The following is a 20,793-nucleotide window of genomic DNA, read 5'->3' as shown; positions in this document are numbered from 1 at the left end:
GAAATGAAAACAGAAAAGGACTTGGAAGAGCAGTTGAATTAAATGGACAGTATCTTGGAAGGAACATGCAAGATGAACGTCAACAAAAGCAAAAGAAGGGTAGTGTAATATACTCGAATCAAATCAGGTGATGCTGAGTGAATTACATTAGGAAACGAGACGCTTAAAGTAGTAGATGGGTTTTGTTATTTGGGCAGCAAAATAACTGATGATGGCCGAATTGGAGAGGATATAAAATGTAGACTGGCAATGGCAAGAAAAGCATTTCTGAAGGGGAGAAATTTATTAGCATCGAGTACGGATTTAAGTGTTAGGAAGTCTTTTGCGAAAGTATTTGTATGAGTGTATGGAAATGAAACATGGACGATAAACAGTTTAGACAAAAAGAGAATAGAATCTTTTGAAACTTAGTGCTACAGAAGAATGTTGAAGATTAGATAGGAAGACCGCGTAATTACTGAGGAGGTTCTGAACAGAATTGGGAAGAAAAGAAATTTATGGCACAACCTAACTAGAGGAAGGGGTTGGCTCATAGGACACAGTCTAAGAAGTTAAAGGATCACCAGTTTAGTGTTGGAGGGAAGTGTTAGGGGTAAAAATTGTTGAAGGAGTCCAGGAGATGAATATAACAAACAGATTCAGAAGGATATAAGTTACAGTAGTTATTCGGAGATGAAGAGACTCTCACAGGATAGTTAGCATAGAAAGCTGCATCAAATCAGTCTTCGGACTGAAGGCCACTATAACAACAACAACAACAACAAAAACATCCCATGACACCTCAGACGTCACCTCATTTTTATTAATGCACAGATTAATAGATGATTAAAAATTTTTGTACGTAATTGAGTATTTGAATTTGCTTCCGAATTCAGTGCTATTTGCTGTAGCTGTTAGATTATAAAAGTATCCTAATGAAAAGCAATTGTCCAGAAGAGTATTGTGCTTCCCCGACAACCTCGTGAAAAGTGCATGTTTTGTTGCTGCCAGCACCTACGTGATGTTCTTGTCACCTCAGCGTGGAACGCAGGTAGAAACATTCGACTTGAAGGGGTAATACGCCACTGTGAATCGGATGGTAACAGTGTCGGAGATATGTAGATGTCGTGGGACAGTATAGGATGGACTGATAAAATTACCATTTGCGATAGGATACCGAGGGTGTAAGAAAGACAAATTTAGTACAAGTAAAATAAAATCAGCAGAGAAAATATATCAGTTTTCGACAAAGTATGTAATATGATCAATCGAAGTTTTGCAGTCAGTACTAGTTTTACACGCTAACAGTTGGTGCGGAGCAGGGCCGTCGCAAGCTCAAGTGCCGCCCCGTGCGAGCTTCTAATTTGCCGCCCTCCCCCGACCCCCGGTTTTTTCACAAAACGTTTGTGGAATTATATTTAAACAAATCTGTAGGAAATGTCAGCAATAAATTGCAATTTTTGTTTTTACTTTTCAGATCTACCTAGGTCTCACAGCTTTTAAAATGTGCTTACATCTAGTGTGCGAGTAGTATTGTCAAACAAAAGTGCCGGTCAGAGTTTAATTGTTGTTCATACAGGCAGAGACAGGTGTTTCATGGCTCAAAAACCAGAACGTCCGACTATCACTCAGAAACATATAGCAAAAATTTTCAAAAATATGTCGACCCAACTTATGCCAGGCTTATTAGCAATATCTTTTTTTTTTCTTTTTTTTTTTGTCATCATTCTACTGACTGGTCTGATGCAGCCCGCCCACGAATTCCTTTCCTGTGCTAACCTCTTCATCTCAGAGTAGCACTTGAAACCTACGTCCTCAATTATTTGCTTGACGTATTCCAATCTCTGTCTTCCTCTACAGTTTTTGCCCTCTACAGCTCCCTCTAGTACCATGGAAGTCATTCCCTCATGTCTTAGCAGATGTCCTATCATCCTGTCCCTTCTCCCTATCAGTGTTTTCCACATATTCCTTTCCTCTCCGATTCTGCGTAGAACCTCCTCATTCCTTACCTTATCAGTCAACCTAATTTTCAACATTCGTCTATAGCACCACATCTCAAATGCTTCGATTATCTTCTGTTCCGGTTTTCCCACAGTCCATGTTTCACTACCATACAATGCTGTACTCCAGACGTACATCCTCAGAAATTTCTTCCTCAAATTAAGGCCGGTATTTGATATTAGTAGACTTCTCTTGGCCAGAAATGCCATTTTTACCATAGTGAGTCTGCTTTTGATGTCCTCCTTGCTCCGTCCGTCATTGGTTATTTTACTGCCTAGGTAGCAGAATTCCTTAACTTCATTGACTTCGTGACCATCAATCCTGATGTTAAGTTTCTCGCTGTTCCAATTTCTACTACTTCTCATAACCTTCGTCTTTCTCCGATTTACTCATTAGACTGTTCATTCCGTTCAGCAGATCACGTAATTCTTCTTCACTTTCACTCAGGATAGCAATGTCATCAGCGAATCGTATCATTGATATCCTTTCACCTTGTATTTTAATTCTACTCCTGAACCTTTCTTTTATCTCCATCATTGCTTCCTCGATGTACAGATTGAAGAGTAGGGGCGAAAGGGTACAGCCTTGTCTTACACCCTTCTTAATACGATCACTTCGTTCTTGATCGTCCACTCTTATTATTCCCTCTTGGTTGTTGTACATATTGTATATGACCCGTCTCTCCCTATAGCTTACCCCTACTTTTTTCAGAATCTCGAACAGCTTGCACCATTTTATATTGTCGAACGCTTTTTCCAGGTCGACAAATCCTATGAAAGCGTCCTGATTTTTCTTTAGCCTTGCTTCCATTATTAGCCGTAACGTCAGAATTGCCTCTCTCGTCCCTTTACTTTTCCTAAGGCCAAACTGATCGTCACCTAGCGCATTCTCAATTTTCTTTTCCATTCTTCTGTATATTATTCTTGTAAGCAGCTTCGATGCATGAGCCGTTAAGCTGATTGTGCGATAATTCTCGCACTTGTCAGCTCTTGTCGTTTTCGGAATTGTGTGGATGACGCTTTTCCGAAAGTCAGATGGTATGTCGCCAGAGTCATATATTCTACACACCAACGTGAATAGACGTTTTGTTGCCACTTCCCCCAATGATTTTAGAAATTCTGATGGAATTTTATCTATCCTTTCTGCCTTATTTGACCGTAAGTCCTCCAAAGCTCTTTTAAATTCCGATTCTAATACTGGATCCCGTATCGCTTCTAAATCGACTCCTGTTTCTTCTTCTATCACATAAGACAAATCTTCACCCTCATAGAGGCTTTCAGTGTATTCTTTCCACCTGTCTGCTCTCTCCTCTGCATTTAACAGTGGAATTCCCGTTGCACTCTTAATGTTACCACCGTTGCTTTTAATGTCACCAAAGGTTGTTTTGACTTTCCTGTACGCTGAGTCTGTCCTTCCGACAATCATATCTTTTTCGATGTCTTCACATTTTTCCTGCAGCCATATCGTCTTAGCTTCCCTGCACTTCCTATTTATTTCATTCCTCAGCGACTTGTATTTCTGTATTCCTGATTTTCCCGGAACATGTTTGTACTTCCTCCTTTGATCAATCAACTGAAGTATTTCTTCTGTTACCCATGGTTTCTTCGCAGCTACCTTCTTTGTACCTATGTTTTCCTTCCCAACTTCTATGATGGCCCTTTTTAGAGATGTCCATTCCTCTTCAACTGTACTGCCTACTGCGCTATTCCTTACTGCTGTATCTATAGCGTTAGAGAACTTCAAACGTATCTCGTCATTCCTTAGTACTTCCGTATCCCACTTCTTTGCGTATTGATTCTTCCTGACTAATGTCTTGAACTTCAGCCTACTCTTCATCACTACTATATTGTGATCTGAGTCTATATCTGCTCCTGGGTACGCCTTACAATCCAGTATCTGATTTCGGAATCTCTGTCTGACCATGAGGTAATCTAATTGAAATCTTCCCGTATCTCCCGGCCTTTTCCAAGTATACCTCCTCCTCTTGTGATTCTTGAACAGGGTATTCGCTGAAACTTGTTACAGAACTCAATTAGTCTTTCTCCTCTTTCATTCCTTGTCCCAAGCCCATATTCTCCTGTAACTTTTTCTTCTACCCCTTCCCCTACAACTGCATTCCAGTCGCCCATGACTATTAGATTTTCGTCCCCCTTTACATACTGCATTACCCTTTCAATATCCTCATACACTTTCTCTATCTGTTCATCTTCAGCTTGCGACGTCGGCATGTATACCTGAACTATCGTTGTCGGTGTTGGTCTACTGTCGATTCTGATTAGAACAACCCAGTCACTGAACTGTTCACAGTAACACACCCTCTGCCCTACCTTCCTATTCATAACGAATCCTACACCTGTTATACCATTTTCTGCTGCTGTTGATATTACCCGATACTCATCTGACCAGAAATCCTTGTCTTCCTTCCACTTCACTGACCCCTACTATATCTACGTAGGTTGAGCCTTTGCATTTCCCTTTTCAGATTTTCTAGTTTCCCTACCACGTTCAAGCTTCTGACATTCCACGCCCCGACTCGTAGAACGTTATCCTTTCGTAGATTATTCAGTCTTTTTCTCATGGTAATCTCCCCCTTGGCAGTCCCCTCCCAGAGATCCGAATGGGGGACTATTCCGGAATCTTTTGCCAATGGAGAAATCATCATGACACTTCTTCAATTACAGGCCACATGATCTGTGGATACACGTTACGTGTCTTTAATGCAGTGGTTTCCATTGCCTTCTGCATCCTCATGTCGTTGATCATTGCTGATTCTTCCGCCTTTAGGGGCAATTTCCCACCCCTAGGACAAGAGAGTGCCCTGAACCTCTATCCGCTCCTCCGCCCTCTTTGACAAGGCCGTTGGCAGAATGAGGCTGACTTCTTATGCCGGAAGTCTTCGGCCGCCAATGCTGATTATTTATCAAAATTTAGGAAGTGGCGGGGATCGAACCCGGGACCGAAGACGTTTTGATTATGAATCAAAGACGCTACCCCTAGACCATGGCTCAGAGCCCTTGCAATTACTCGCAGCCTATTTACCCATTCGGATTACTTCTAGCTATTGTAGGTGTTGGACATGTTTCACTGCAGTAATCTTCAACCATTTTTTTCCATAATGCGGGGAGAATAAAACACTCGGAAACTGCCATTTAAGGGCTTAGCAAAACTGCTTCAGGTTTAATATGAACCGCAGTATCGAACATTGCATTCGAATTTCCAAATTATATTTTGTCTTCTGCGAAATTAGTTGTGAGTAAACGCACGGCGCGTAACAGGCCGGCAGCGCTCCACTCATAAGAAGAATACTGGCTTGTATGTTAGGCTGCTTCCCCCTCTCTGTTCCTCCAGTGTAAACACGACGGTGCTGCCACAGTGGCGAGGAAGAAATTAGTCCTCCTCCCCCCCCTTGTTCAACAGGGGCGGCCGGCAGGTAGTCGAGGCGCCGTGCCACAGTTCCCGAAGCCGCCCCCTCCGAGGTTTGGTTTGGAATCCCCTTTTGGGCATGAATGTTGAGTTTGTCCTAGTTAAAAAAAAAATAAAAAGAAAAGGTGAGAGCGGCAGATTTGTCGCCCCTCGGAAAGTGCCGCCCCGTGCGGCCGCACGTTTCGCACGTGCCTTGCGCCAGCCCTGTGCGGAGGAGGGAAGTAAGTAATAATACTTTTCAACTCAAGCAATGAAAGATGAACAGTGGGTTTCGTCATTAATTTAATCATCTCCTCTCAAAAATACTGCAACGAAAATTTACTGTGACGTCATCATGAGATGAGCGACACACTCAACCAGGTTTCGCCGCCATTATGCAAGTAAATCAGAACACATTATTGGTACGCTCCGTAAAAAATCACTTTAAGTGTATCAGACAGATCAAGACTCACTGGAACAGAAACACTATGGGCTTCAGTGCCTAGAAATAGATTTTGCACGTCGCAATATTTTATTATTTTATTAACATTTTCTTTTGGAGTCAAATTGTATTGTAAAAAATAAAACAATTGTGCAAATAAAGATGAAATATAACATTTTGTTATGCCATAAACATTAACGGACATTTGTTGTATCTAAACATTTTGGAAGGAGATTTTCAACAGCCGTTAAGTAATGTATAAAATGCATGTTTGAACCATCAGCTGCTTTTATTTTAAACCCAAAAGTCTACCGGGTTCAGTTCTGGACCATCTTCAAGACCTAAACTGGTACGTATTTGGGCTTAAAAAAAAGCAGCTGATGGTTCAAATATGCCTTTAATACAGTTCTTATACCACTGAACAAATATTAAAAATTATGCAGTTAATTAACTATCTACAAACTGCCATCATCATTTAATCATACAGTAAAGCTGCATGCCCTCGGGAAAAATTACGGCTGTAGTTTCCCCTTGCATTGAGTCGTTCGCAGTACCAGCACAGCAAGGCCGTTTTGGTTATTGTTACAAGGCCACATCAGTCAATCATCCAGACTGTTGCCCTTGCAACTACTGAAAAGGCTGATGATGATGGCGTCCTCTTGGGTAAAATATTCCGGAGGTAAAATAGTCCCCCATTCGGATCTCCGGGCGGGGACTAAACAAGAGGATGTCGTTATCAGGAGAAAGAAAACTGGCGTTCTACGGATCGGAGCGTGGAATGTCAGATACCTTAATCGGGGAGGTAGGTTAGAAAATTTAAAAAGGGAAATGGATAGGTTGAAGTTAGATATAGTGGGAATTAGTGAAGTTCGGTGGCAGGAGGAACAAGACTTGTGGTCAGGTGACTACAGGGTTATAAACACAAAATCAAATTGGGGGTAATGCAGGAGTAGGTTTAATAATGAGTAGGAAAATAGGAATGCGGGTAAGCTACTACAAACAGCATAGTGAACACATTATTGTGGCCACGATAGACACAAACCCCATGCCTACTACAGTAGTACAAGTTTATATGCCAACTAGCTCTGCAGATGACGAAGAAATTGAAGAAATGTATGATGAAATAAAAGAAATTACTAAGATTGTGAAGGGAGACGAAAATTTAATACTCATGGGTGACTGGATTTCGAGTGTAGGAAAAGGGAGAGAAGGAAACATAGTAGGTGAATATGGATTGGGGCTAAGAAATGAAAGAGGAAGCCGCCTGGTAGAATTCTACACAGAGCACAACATAATCATAGCAAACACTTGGTTTAAGAATCATGAAAGTAGGTTGTATACATGGAAGAACCCTGGAGATCCTAAAAGGTATCAGATAGATTGTATAATGGTAAGACAGAGATTTAGGAAACAGGTTTTTAATTGTAAGACATTTCCAGGGGCAGATGTGGACTCTGACCACAATCTATAGGTTATGACCTGTAGATTAAAACTGAAGAAACTGCAAAAAGGTGGGAATTCAAGGAGATGGGACCTGGATAAACTGACTAAACCAGAGGTTGTACAGAGTTTCAGGCAGAGCATAAGGAAACAATTGACAGGAATGGGGGAAAGAACTACAGTAGAAGAAGAATGGGTAGCTTTGAGGGATGATGTAGCGAAGGCAGCAGAGGATCAAGTAGGTAAAGAGACGAGGGCTAGTAGAAATCCTTGGGTAACAGAATAAATATTTAATTTAATTGATGAAAGGAGAAAATATAAAAGTGCAGTAAATGAAGCAGGCAAAAAGGAGTACAAACGTCTCAAAAATGAGATCGACAGGAAGTGCAAAATGGCTAATCAGGGATGGCTAGAGGACAAATGTAAGGATGTAGAAGCCTATCTCACTAGGGGTAAGATAGATACTGCTTACAGGAAAATTAAAGAGACCTTTGGAGATAAGAGAATTACTTGTATGAATAACAAGACCTCAGATGGAAACCCAGTTCTAAGCAAGGAAGGGAAAGCAGAAAGGTGGAAGGAGTATATAGAGGGCGATGTACTTGAGGACAATATTATGGAAATGGAAGAAGATGTAGATGAAGATGAAATGGGAGATATGATAGTGCGTGAAGAGTTTGACAGAGCACTGAAAGACCAGAGTCGAAACAAGGCCCCCGGAGTAGACAACATTCCATTGGAACTACTGACGGCCTTGGGAGAGCCAGTCCTGACAAAACTCTACCATCTGGTGAGCAAGATGTATGAAAAAGTCGAAATACCCTCGGACTTCAAGAAGAATATAATAATTCCAGTCCCAAAGAAAGCAGGTGTTGACAGATGTGAAAATTACCGAACTATCAGTTTAATAAGTCACAGCTGCAAAATACTAACACGAATTCTTTACAGACAAATGGAAAAACTAGTAGAAGCCAACCTCGGGGAAGATCAGTTTGGATTCCGTAGAAATATTGGAACACGTGAGGCAATACTGACCTTACGACTTATCTTAGAAGAAAGATTAAGGAAAGGCAAACCTACGTTTCTAGCATTTGTAGACTTAGAGAAAGCTTTTGACAATGTCGACTGGAATACTCTCTTTCAAATTCTACAGGTGGCAGGGGTAAAATACAGTTAGCGAAAGGCTATTTACAATTTGTACAGAAACCAGATGGCAGTTATAAGAGTCGAGGGACATGAAAGGGAAGCAGCGGTTGGGAAGGGAGTGAGACAGGGTTGTAGTCTCTCGCCGATGTTGTTCAATCTGTATATTGAGCAAGCAGTAAAGGAAACAAAAGAAAAATTCGGAGTAGGTATTAAAATTCATGGAGAAGAAATAAAAACTTTGAGGTTCGCCGATGACACTGTAATTCTGTCAGAGACAGCAAAGGACTTGGAAGAGCAGTTGAATGGAATGGACAGTGTCTTGCAAGGTGGATATAAGATGAACATCAACAAAAGCAAAACAAGGATAATGGAATGTAGTCTAATGAAGTCTGGTGATGCTGAGGGAATTAGATTAGGTAATGAGACACTTAAAGTAGTAAAGGAGTTTTGCTATTTGGGGAGCAAAATAACTGATGATGGTCGAAGTAGAGAGGATATAAAATGTAGACTGGCAATGGCAAGGAAAGCGTTTCTGAAGAAGAGAAATTTGTTAACATCGAGTATAGATTTAACTGTCAGGAAGTCATTTCTGAAAGTATTTGTACGGAGTGTAGCCATGTATGGAAGTGAAACATGGACGATAAATAGTTTGGACAAGAAGAGAATAGAAGCTTTCGAAATGTGGTGCTACAGAAGAATGCTGAAGATTAGATGGGTAGATTACATAACTAATGACGAGGTACTGAATAGGATTAGGGAGAAGAGGAGTTTGTGGCACAACTTGACCAGAAGAAGGGATCGATTGGTAGGACATGTTCTGAGGTATCAAGGGATCACCAATTTAGTATTGGAGGGCAGCGTGGAGGGTAAAAATCGTAGAGGGAGACCAAGAGATGAATACACTAAGCAGATTCAGAAGGATGTAGGTTGCAGTAGGTACTTGGAGATGAAAAAGCTTGCACAGGATAGAGTAGCATGGAGAGCTGCATCAAACCAGTCTCAGGACTGAAGACCTCAACAACAACAATACAAACTGCAGTAACAACTTCACGTCTCGGTACCGTAGTCGTAGAAACATACAGGGAGTGGCAAATAATAGTGGACTGGACAGGCGGCAAGGAAGAGGAAAAGAGCTACAGTTACTTCCAACAGGACAGTGCAACTGCCCATACGGCCCGCCGAATCTTGGAGCACATTTACACGATCTTCACGCCCGACAGAACTGTTAGCAGACAGAGGTCACTCTGGTAACGGCCCTAGCTGGTCACCCTGATCACCTCATCTGTGAGTGTGCGATTACTTTGTGTGGGGAGCTCTCATGTCTAAGGTGTACCGCAACAGCCCTTGTAATCTCCCAGAACTGCAGTAGGGCATTTCGGGTGAGGTTGCACCAATTCCAGCACTCCAGCTTCGATCCGCCTGCAGCAACTTGCCGAGCAGGGCCCAAAAGTACCAAGAGGCGAATGGCGGTCGCCTTAAACATCTGCTATAGTCAGGTTAGTATTGTATTTGTTTTCCTCTCCTGTGTTGCTTTGTACGATGGAACCCATCTGACCCCCGACGCCAAGAGGGCACATGATTCTGTGAAGAAAACATCTCTAAGCCTCAGACGATTCTTTGAGATCTGTTTGTGAGACAGCTGCCGAACCACAGTATTGGGGTGTTTTTGTTTTCCTGTGCGCTGTTCGACAGCAGATTGGTAGAGATATGGTATGACACGGTTCTCTCACGCCCTCTGCCAAACACTTTGGTGAAGCTGCAAGCGTAAGTGCGAAGCGGCACAGTGCTTCCGTGCCTAGTGGAGAGCTCTCGAATTAGCTGACTAGTCGTCGTTCAAGGATCTAGACCCCGCAAACACTCCATGCAGTAGAGAGAGAGAGTGAGAGAGAGCAGAAGCCACAGAGGACCAGGCGTTTGTGAAGCACGATTCCAGTGAGGCTCAGCAGAAGGGCCGGGCGGGCATTCAAGTGGGACAGGCCCATGTCAGGCTATCCGAGAATCAAGGTATCCCTCTGCCTCCGTCCTGTCGCACCTGTTGGCTGCGTTCTCGGCGCGCGTCTGCTGTTTCCACAGGCTGTGCACTGCCTGAGCTGGGCTTCCAGCGGCAGTGTGGTTCGTCTGCGGCCACAGTAGCGCTAGCAGCGAACTGAGATGGGCGCGCGTATAGAACGTGAGGCGCGGCGTAGTGTTGCGCGCATTTGTCTAAGCTAACAAGTACGACCGCTGAAATTGAGACGCGACGCGATGGTGACAAGACACGTGCCTGCGTGGTGTTGGTGGTGTTGCGGCATCCCGCAAGCCACGCTCGTGCTACGGGAGAGGTGGGGAGGGGAGACGGAAAGCAGTCATCCGGTAAGCTCACCTCGGCACAGAGCGTATGGGCAGAGGTAGCATTGGCCGTCCGAAAAATGTTGCCCTGCTACTGAACTCTTTTGTCACTGACAAGGAGAGGGGCCGCGTGGGTTTAGCCGAGCGGTCTGAGGCGCTGCAGTCATGGACTGTGCGGCTGGTCCCGGCGGAGCTTCGAGTCCTCCCTCGGGCATGGGTGTGTGTGTTTGTCCTTAGGATAATTTAGGTTAAGTAGTATGTAAGCTTAGGGACTGATGACCTTAGCAGTTAAGTCCCATAAGATTTCACACACATTTGAACATTTTTTGACAAGGTGAGGTTCCCAGCGGTTGGAACGACTTTTTTGAAACAGTCTATATGGTTATATAGGTTAAGGTCCAAGGAATCACACCGAGCAGCCATTCACCCTGGTAGTCCCTCGTTTGCAAGTAATTTTTATTCAATTAGTTTCGAGAGGGTGCGTTTCTGGATGAGGTATCGAATATATTGCTTCCCCCTAGTTATACCTCCCGAGGAGATCACGAATGTAAAATTAGAGAGATTAGAGCGCGCACCGAGGCTTTCCGGCAGTCGTTCTTCCCGCGAACCATACGCGACTGGAACAGGAAAGGGAGGTAACGACAGTGGCACGTAAAGTGCCCTCCGCCACACACCGTTGGATGGCTTGCGGAGTATAAATGTAGATGTAGATGTAGTTGGTTTACACACATTTCTTTATTAATATTCCGTTGTCACGTCATTTTAATCAGTATACTAACTTCTTCAGTTGCTCTTATTTTTTATTCCTATCATTCTCTTACTTCCTGTATTCTTTGCGTATGTGTATTTAATTATTCCTGTTTATTTATCATGATGTTTAAATGTTTGAAAATGCCGATCTGTCAGTTTAACACAAAAGACGAAACAATCAATATTGACTGTGCAATGTTGTCAAGAGTGTATTTTTCACAACAAGATGGCAACCGTCATACAAACATTCTAAGTATATATTGTTATTTAAGTACAGACAAAATAACACAGATGATGATTTAACGAAAGTAGAGATTATAATTGAAACCAAATTCGAGCAAAATGAGAAATAGAAATATTGAATATACAACACGAATGAATATGTAAGATAATAAAATAGAAGAAATTAAATTGAGCTTAACGTATTGATGATGATGAGGTCCCATACTCCGAGGAGCGTATGGGACGATGCGGGAGACCCGCACCGCTTTACCAGGCAAGGTCCTAGTGGAGGTGGTTTGCCATTCCCTTCCTCCGACCGTAATGGGGATGAATGATGATGATGAAGACGGCACAACAGCACCCGGTCATCTCGAGGTAGGAAAAATCCCTGACCCAGCCGGGTATGGAACCCGGGCGAGAACGCTACCACAAGATCACGAGCTGCGCACTTAACGTATTACAATAATCAAAATTACATTAACAATGATTCCAAGTAGAAAACGACTGATACGAAGAAAAATGAGAGTAAATGATGTGCTTCACACTATGAGAAATATGATGTGACAAAGGAATGAAAAAATGCATTTAAACCAATTAATTGAATAAAAATGTTGATCACAGTAAGTTCGATAAAGATTTTAAAATAATCAAATTTCAAAGCACCTGACGAGATTGGAACCCACAACCTTTTTCCTGTGACGTCTCAACGTCAACTACTACACAGTGCAACCAGTCTGCAAATTAATGCTTTTTTAATAGCTTCAAACAAAACTCTCAGCCGCGCAGGATTAGCCGAGCGGCCTAGGGCGGTGCAGTCACGGACCGTGCGGCTGGTCCCGGCGGAGGTTCGAGTCCTCCCTCAGGCATGGGTGTGTGTGTTTGTCCTTAGGATAATTTAGGATAAGTAGTGTGTAAGCTTAGGGACTGATGACCTTAGCAGTTAAGTCCCATAAGATTTCACACACATATGAACATATAATTCTGAAAAAAATTTCGCCGATTACTTGTAAAATAGGACGCTCCAGGATGAACGGCTGCATGGTGTGATTCCTTGGGCCTTAACCTAGACCACTGCGTAGAGTGTTTCAAACAGTTGATCACAAAATTGTCGGTAGTGTTTCGTTTTTCGCTGTTTAAGCTCTCAATCTTGTTTTCATTAGTACATTATGTCTTTCAGTTACTTATATATGCTTCGTTTTGGTGTTTTGTTTCGTTATCGTTTTTCATTTATCAAGAACAATACAAATTTCAATGACGGATGAGCCATTAGCCACTAAGATTATATGTTCTGCCGCCGCAATGTCTTGAGATCGCAAGAAGGGACAGACGGTTCATCGTGAGGGTAATGAAATGGAAGGAATATTACAAAAACCTTTTGATCAAGAAGAAGAGCAGGAAATTTGAGGTATTATACACTGAAAAAATTACGTTCTGCCCGTTATGCTGGAATATCTTTAAGATCTGTTAAAAAAATTCGAAAAGTGAGAATTTCTACGGGTATATCCATTTGTGCTCCTGCTAGAAAGCGTCCGAGATCTGAAGTACGTAATTTTCACTTTGGTTACTTGGATATGGATGTAATAAGAATCATCGTAATACGTGCATGCGGATGTCAGATTTTCACTGTAAGCTAGAAACAGTCGAGAAATCCTCAAGAATGACTGTGTTTTAATTGTCTATTAGCGACGATAAAACAGCGTTACAGTGACTGCATACACGGTATCGGCACCAATAAACTAATTACGCAGCATACAACGCAAGTGAAGATTGTGATCGGCATTATTACGAAAGTGTGAGTATCCTGAAAGAGTGTCGTCATTCGATATATTTAATTTGCTGAAATGTATTGCTGACAAAGATGGGGCTACATTCATGACAAAGTTTTTCGAATGACGTGCACTGTTTCCCTCCCGAGGAGAACCTGGCTAGCTTCCACATTCTGCTCATGTGCATTATACTCAGCTGCTGACAGAACACTGACGACCGTGTTGTATACATCTACATCTACATCTACATGACTACTCTGCAATTCACATTTAAGTGCTTGACAGAGAGTTCATCGAACCAAAATCATACTATCTCTCTACCATTCCACTCCCGAACAGCGCGCGGGAAAAACGAACACCTAAACCTTTCTGTTCGAGATCTGATTTCTCTTATTTTATTTTGATGATCATTCCTACCTACTTGGGCTCAACAAAATATTTTCGCATTCGGAAGAGAAAGTTGGTGACTGAAATTTCGTAAATAGATCTCGCCGCGACGAAAAACGTCTTTGTTTTAATGACTTCCATCCCAATTCGCGTATCATATCTGCCACACTCTCTCCCCTATTACGTGATAATACAAAACGAGCTGCCCTTTTTTGCACCATTTCGATAGCGGATCAGTTGGTTACTTTACTCAATAATAACTGTTTTTAGCCACGAATCACATGTTGTCATTTCGGCTAGCAATAGGTGAGTAACGAGCGTCTAGTATGTGTTCATCACTCCGCCTGAAGGGCACGTTAGTAATTATATTCATATTGCTCGGTTGGGGAATTTGGTAAATTTCCATTCCAGTTGCTTACTATTCAAAATACGAAGGGTCACGGGGATTCCACCAAAATTTTCTCATTCGAAGAACCATCATCATTTATGAGTGGGAGATACATTTCTCTTGTTGGCGACTGATTGCTGAAACGGAGTGTCTCTTTCGAGAACGAACTGGCGATGAAAGGTGTCAATAGCTTACGAAAAACCTCATTATGTGCGTTACCAGGGTCATCATATTGTAGTTAGAAAAATATTATCTTTGCCGTCTTCTTGCTGTGGCTGACGCGAACTACGAAATCACCTTCATTGAGTCGGGTGGTATTTCAGGGAAGTCGACGGGGGAACTTTTGTCAAAAATAATGTCGGGAAATTATTTGCAAGTGGTAAGATTCCTCTGCCCAATTGGGACGTAGTAATACCACATGTTTTTATAGGTGACGACTCATTTCGGTTACATCCAAACCTGATGAAAACTTACTGTCTTCGGACTGCTAGTACTGACAATAAAGCATCTATTTTTTACTACCGTCTTTCGGGAGCTCGTAGAGTTTCTGAAAATTCATTCACTCTGTTAAGTCGAAAATATCGAATATTTTATTCGACGATCAATCTGAAGCCAGAAATGATTGATAATTTTATTATTGTTGCTTGCTGTTTACACATCTTACTTAAGAGTTGCATTTTTAGAGAAAAATAATGATTCTCACTTGGAACTAAATAGAAATGAACCATCACCTACTGAAAATCTTGAACCATTAGCAAGGAGTTGCAGTTGTGCACATGCTTATGGATGCATTTGTAGAATACTTCAACAGCCGTGCTATTAGAGGGATAGCACTCTGTCAAAGTAATCACGTAAACAGGGTTCAGTAGTCTTCGCACTTGCTAGCGTTACTAAAGATATTTTTTAAAATTATGTGCGCATATTCTTATAAATTGAACTTGAATAACAGACATCAGTTCCTGGTATTAACGTTGTGTACTAATCATCATTATAATAATAATAATAATAATAATAATAATAATAATAATAATAATAATAATAATTATTATTATTATTATTATTATTATTATTATCAAATAAATGAATAATAGGTGGAACAATGGTAAAAATAATTTATTTTTGTTAATGTAATACACATTATCTATCTGAAGATAAACTGATAATAACTAACATGAATAAATTGAAAATATATTTTTTTCTTCCCGTTCTCTCCACTAATACCACTTTCTTCCTCCAAGCATTATCTTTCATCATCTGGTCACTGTACAGTGTGAAAGTCGCGAGCTCTATCTTCTTATCTCGTGTTTTCTACTGAAAATCTCATGCTTGTACTCTTGTTAACTTTACTATTGCAGAGATCGCCAGAACTCTATTTTTTTTTAAATTGGTCCTGTGCGCAACAAATAACTTACTTGGTCTTCCTGCTGCCACTGCTTGATCTCCTGCATTCCATTATTTAACAAAAACATAAAAGAAACCTATTATTCATGCTGAGTGCAATGAATGTTCTGTAAGGCGGCTCCTGCTGTTGCTGCGGCTGCTGCTGCTTACTACAACTACATATCATTCAAGAGAAAGGGTTTGGTCAAATCTAAACTCGATAAATGATAACCTAAACAAGTAATTCCTTTTTTAAAAAACTATATTCTGAAAGCGATTCTTTCCCATTCAATTAACAAAACGCTAGAAGTTCTTTGAACAATCGCTTCGTATGTAAATCATCTGCCTCCAGTGGCATTACAAATTAATCAAACTCTTGAGACAGACTGAAATACTTCTCAATTAAATGCAAAGTGAAATCAATGACAAAATCAATACTTAATCTATTCACCTAACAATGGTTTCCCTTAAGAATTCAACTCCTATCATTATCAAAATTACCATCTGCTGCTACGCACATGCACAAACCCTTTTCTTTAAATTAATAAGCACGCTGCAAATTATAAGAAATATCAACTCAATATCAAATCCTGTGTCGCTGCTGGCGGACACGGCAGTACGGCAGCTCGGCGACGACCCCTCGCCCAACACACGTGCGCACCACAGCAGGCGGGCTCCTACACTGACTTCCAAGTTGCCACTAGTTAATCCGTGCGCTGCGAAGCGCGACAACAATATCTTAGATTCCAGAGCTTGTCTATGCGCGCTGTAGCCAACCTTTACGTCCTAAGAGAGTATTGCCAACTCTCAAGTGGTAAGGATCCATCGTGGATGCGAGGAAATTTTGAAACAAATTCCACCAATTTCTGATCCTCCACTACCGTAGATAATATTATTCCCTCGGACATTCTCACTTGTTCTTCTTCGCGGCTGCTCTCCAAACGGCTCGACTGCAGCCTATAACGGTCGCCCAATCGTTGATATTCCTATATTCGCACTATATCACTCTAATACACGAAGCTTGTTAGCACTTGGTGTAGAGAATTGGGTTGGCGCCATTAAATTGTATTGTAGTAGTTGCTGCTGCTGCTGGTTGGTTCACTGCAGTATCTTGATGTTAATGTTGGATCTATATGTATTCGTCTAGGGGTAAAAAGATGAGGTCACGTGTTGCTGATGTGCTTGGTGATAAATAATGAACGACGGCATAAGTGAACTTCACCTATTTATTGGCATGGTAGCCATCTTAACTCCGCTGACCACTCAACGACGTTGTCACAAGTACAGAGTAACACTTCTTTTACAACATCTTTGCATTGTTTTTCCACATAAGACAATAACATACACACTTTACAAAAGTTCTATCAAGACTGAGCTGGCGAGGCTTATTGCTGCTTGTATTTATAACCTTGTCAAAGAACTACTAAGAAGAAATATAAGTCAGACATCCATCTGTTATCGTAATTTGTGCAAAAAGTTATTAATTTATATCGAGTGACATAATTTAACAAGTCATTAAAATGACAGACAGATTTGTCAACTTGTCAGAACAATTCTTTGTTGCAAAAGGCCGTTTTACAGAGATACATCAATTGAATTCTCTCATTTGCATACACAAGTAAATAACGTGAATTATTAAAAATTACAGTGGTTCTCGTTTAAAATAGATATTTACGTGCATAGTGAGTGAAAACAGTCCTAGTGAATAAATAGGTTTCACTGAGTAATTTTTGTTTAAGGAGATCCAAAATACATAAGTTGACCAATATTATTCGTATTTCATATCAATTATTTCAGTTGAATATAGTGTTTTTACATAATGACATCTGCTGTTGTTGTGGTCTTCAGTCCTGAGACTGGTTTGATGCAGCTCTCCATGCTACTCTATCCTGTGCAACCTACTTCATCTCCAAGTACCTACATCAACCTACATCCTTCTGTATCTGTTTGGTGTATTCATCTCTTGGTCTCCCTCTACGATTTTTACCTTCCAAGCTGCCCTCCAATACCAAATTGGTGATCCCTTGATGCCTCAGAACATGTCCTACCAACCGATCCCATCTTCTAGTCAAGTTGTGCCACAAATTTCTCTTCTCCCGAATCATATTCAGTACCTCCTCATTAGTTATATGACCTACCCATCTAATCTTCAGCATTCTTCTGTACCACCACATTTCGAAAGCTTCTATTATCTCCATGTCCAAACTAGTTATCATCCATGTTTCACTTCCATACATGGCTACACTCCATACAAATACTTTCAGAAACGACTTACTGACACTTAAATCTATACTCGATGTTAACAAATTTTTCTTCTTCAGAAACGCTTTCCTTACCATTGCTAGTCTACATTTTATATCCTTATGTTCATCTTATATCCTCCTTTCAAAACACTGTCCATTCCTTTCAACTGCTCTTCCAAGTCCTTTGCTGTCTCTGACAGAATTACAATGTCATCGGCGAACCTCAAAGTTTTTATTTCTTCTCCATGGGTTTTAATGCCTACTCCGAACTTTACTTTTGTTTCCTTCACTGCTTGCTCAATATACAGATTGAATAACATCGGGGACAGGTTGCAACCCTGTCTCACTCCCTTCCCAACTACTGCTTCCCTTTCATGTCCCTCGGCTCTTATAACTGCCATCTGGCTTCTGTACAAATCGTAAATAGCCTTTCGCTCCCTGTATTTTAGCCATGCCACCTTCATAATTTGAAAGAGAGTATTCCAGTCAACATTGTCAAAAGCTTTCTCTAAGTCTACAAATCCTAGAAACTTAGATTTGCCTTTCCTTAATCTAGCTTCTAAGATACGTCGTGGGGTTAGTATTGCCTCACGTGTTCCAATACTTCTACGGAATCCAAACTCATTTGCCCCGAGGTCGGCTTCTACCAGTTTTTACATTCGTCTGTAAAGAATTCGCGTTAGTATTTTGCATCCGTGACTTATTTAACTGATTATTCGGTAATTTTCACATCTGTCAGCACCTGCTTTCTTTGGGATTGGAATTATTATATTCTTCTTGAAGTCTGAGGGTATTTCGCCTGTCTCATACATCTTGCTCACCAGATGGTAGAGTTTTGTCAGGACTGGCACTCCCAAGGTCGTCAGTAGTTCTGATGAAATGTTGCCTATTCCCGGGTCCTTGGTTCGACTAAGGTCTTTCAGTGCTCTATCAAACTCTTCACGCAGTATCGTATCTCCCATTTCATCTTCATCTACATCCTCTTCCATTTCCATAATATTGTCCATAAGTACAACGCCCTTGTATAGACCCTCTATATACTCCTTCCACCTTTCTGCTTTCCCTTCTTTGCTTAGAACTGGGTTTCCATCTGAGCTCTTGATATTCATATAAGTGGTTCTCTTTTCTCCAAAGGTCTCTTTAATTTTCCTGTAGGCAGTATCTATCTTACCCCTAGTGAGATAAGCCTCTACATCCTTACATTTGTCTTCTAGCCATCCCTGATTAGCCATTTTGCACTTCCTGTCAATCTCATTTTTGGGACGTTTGTATTCCTTTTTGCCTGCTTCATTTACTGCATTTTTATATTTTCTCCTTTCATCAATTAAATTCAATATTTCTTCTGTTACCCAAGGATATCTACTAGCCCTCGTCTGTTTAGCTACTTGATCCTCTGCTGCCTTCACTACTTAATCTCTCAAAGCTACCCATTCTTCTTCTACTGTATTTCTTTCCCCAATTCCTGTCAATTGTTTCCTTACGCTCTGCCTGAAACTCTGTACAACCTCTGGTTTAGTCAGTTTATCCAGGTCCCATATCCTTAAATTCCCACCTTTTTGCAGTTTCCTCAGTTTTAATCTACAGTTCACTGCCAATAGATTGTGGTCAGAGTCCACATCTGCTCCTGAAAATGTCTTACAATTTAAGACCTGGTTCCTAAATCTCTAGGCGCTGCAGTCTGGTACCGCAAGACCGCTACGGTCGCAGGTTCGAATCCTGCCTCGGGCATGGATGTTTGTGATGTCCTTAGGTTAGTTAGGTTTAACTAGTTCTAAGTTCTAGGGGACTAATGACCTCAGCAGTTGAGTCCCATAGTGCTCAGAGCCATTGGAACCTAAATCTCTGTCTTACCATTATATAATCTATCTGATACCTTTTACTATCTCCAGGGTTCTTCCATGTATACAACCTTCTTTTATGATTCTTGAACCAAGTGTTAGCTATTATTAAGTTGTGCTCTGTGCAGAATTCTAGCAGACGGCTTCTTCTTCCATTTCTTAGCCCCAATCCATATTCTCCCACTACGTTTCCCTCTCTTCCTTTTCCTACTACGGAATTCCATTTCTATATTTCGGCCATTCGCCGAGCGCAGACGGCAGGACAGCGGTTCTAAATTTATAATCAGTTCCTTTTTGTAGATATTATGCCAATGAGTAACATAGTAACCTCAATACACTAATTTCTCGCAGTAATGTGACGACTTTATGTCGCCATTGCGTATTTTATTCTCATTACGTCGCAGTGGTTGCAAACTTTTATGATAAGCTTTACCGTAACACACAACTAATTCGTAACAGAGTATTGAGACTTTTCACACCCGAGGCTTGTGAGACTGTCTGAGATGCTTGTGAGCACGAATCAGCGTGGTTTTAGGAACCATCTCTCTTGCGAAACTCAGGTTGCAATTTCTCACTTGATGCACTGAGAACTATGGATGAAGGGCAGCAGGCGGATTCCATATTTCTTGATTACCGAAAATAATTTGACACGGTGCCCTATTGCAGGCTGTTAACGAAGGTACGAGCATATGGAATAAGTTCACAGATATGCAAGTCGCTCGAAGACTTCATAAATAATTGAATCCAGTATGTTGTCCTGCCAACGGCCTTGCCACAGTGGTAACACCGGTTCCCGTCAGATCTCCGAAGTTAAGCACTGTCGGGCTGGGCTAGCACTTGGATGGGTAACCATCCGTTCTGCCGAGCGCTGTTGGCAAGCGGGGTGCACTCAGCCCTTGTGAGTCAACTGAGGAGCTACTTGATTGAGAAGTAGCGGCTCCGGTCTCGGAAACTGACTTACGGCCGGGAGAGCGGTGTGCTGACCACATGCCCCTCCATACCCGCATCCTGTGAAGCCTGTGGGCTGAGGTTGACACGGCGGCCGGACGGTGCCTTTGCGCCTTCATGACCTGTTCGGGAG

At 41.6% G+C, this 20,793-nt stretch overlaps 1 pseudogene; it reads left to right on the top strand.

Moving 5' to 3' along the window:
* Window positions 1-20,471: 20,471 nt before the first annotated feature.
* LOC126195890 (5S ribosomal RNA) lies at window positions 20,472-20,589 on the top strand (annotated as a pseudogene).
* Window positions 20,590-20,793: the final 204 nt, after the last annotated feature.

This window comes from Schistocerca nitens, chromosome 7, assembly GCF_023898315.1.
Source record: "Schistocerca nitens isolate TAMUIC-IGC-003100 chromosome 7, iqSchNite1.1, whole genome shotgun sequence".
Lineage (NCBI taxonomy): Eukaryota > Metazoa > Arthropoda > Insecta > Orthoptera > Acrididae > Schistocerca > Schistocerca nitens.
This window is presented reverse-complemented; position numbering and strand designations above follow the sequence as displayed.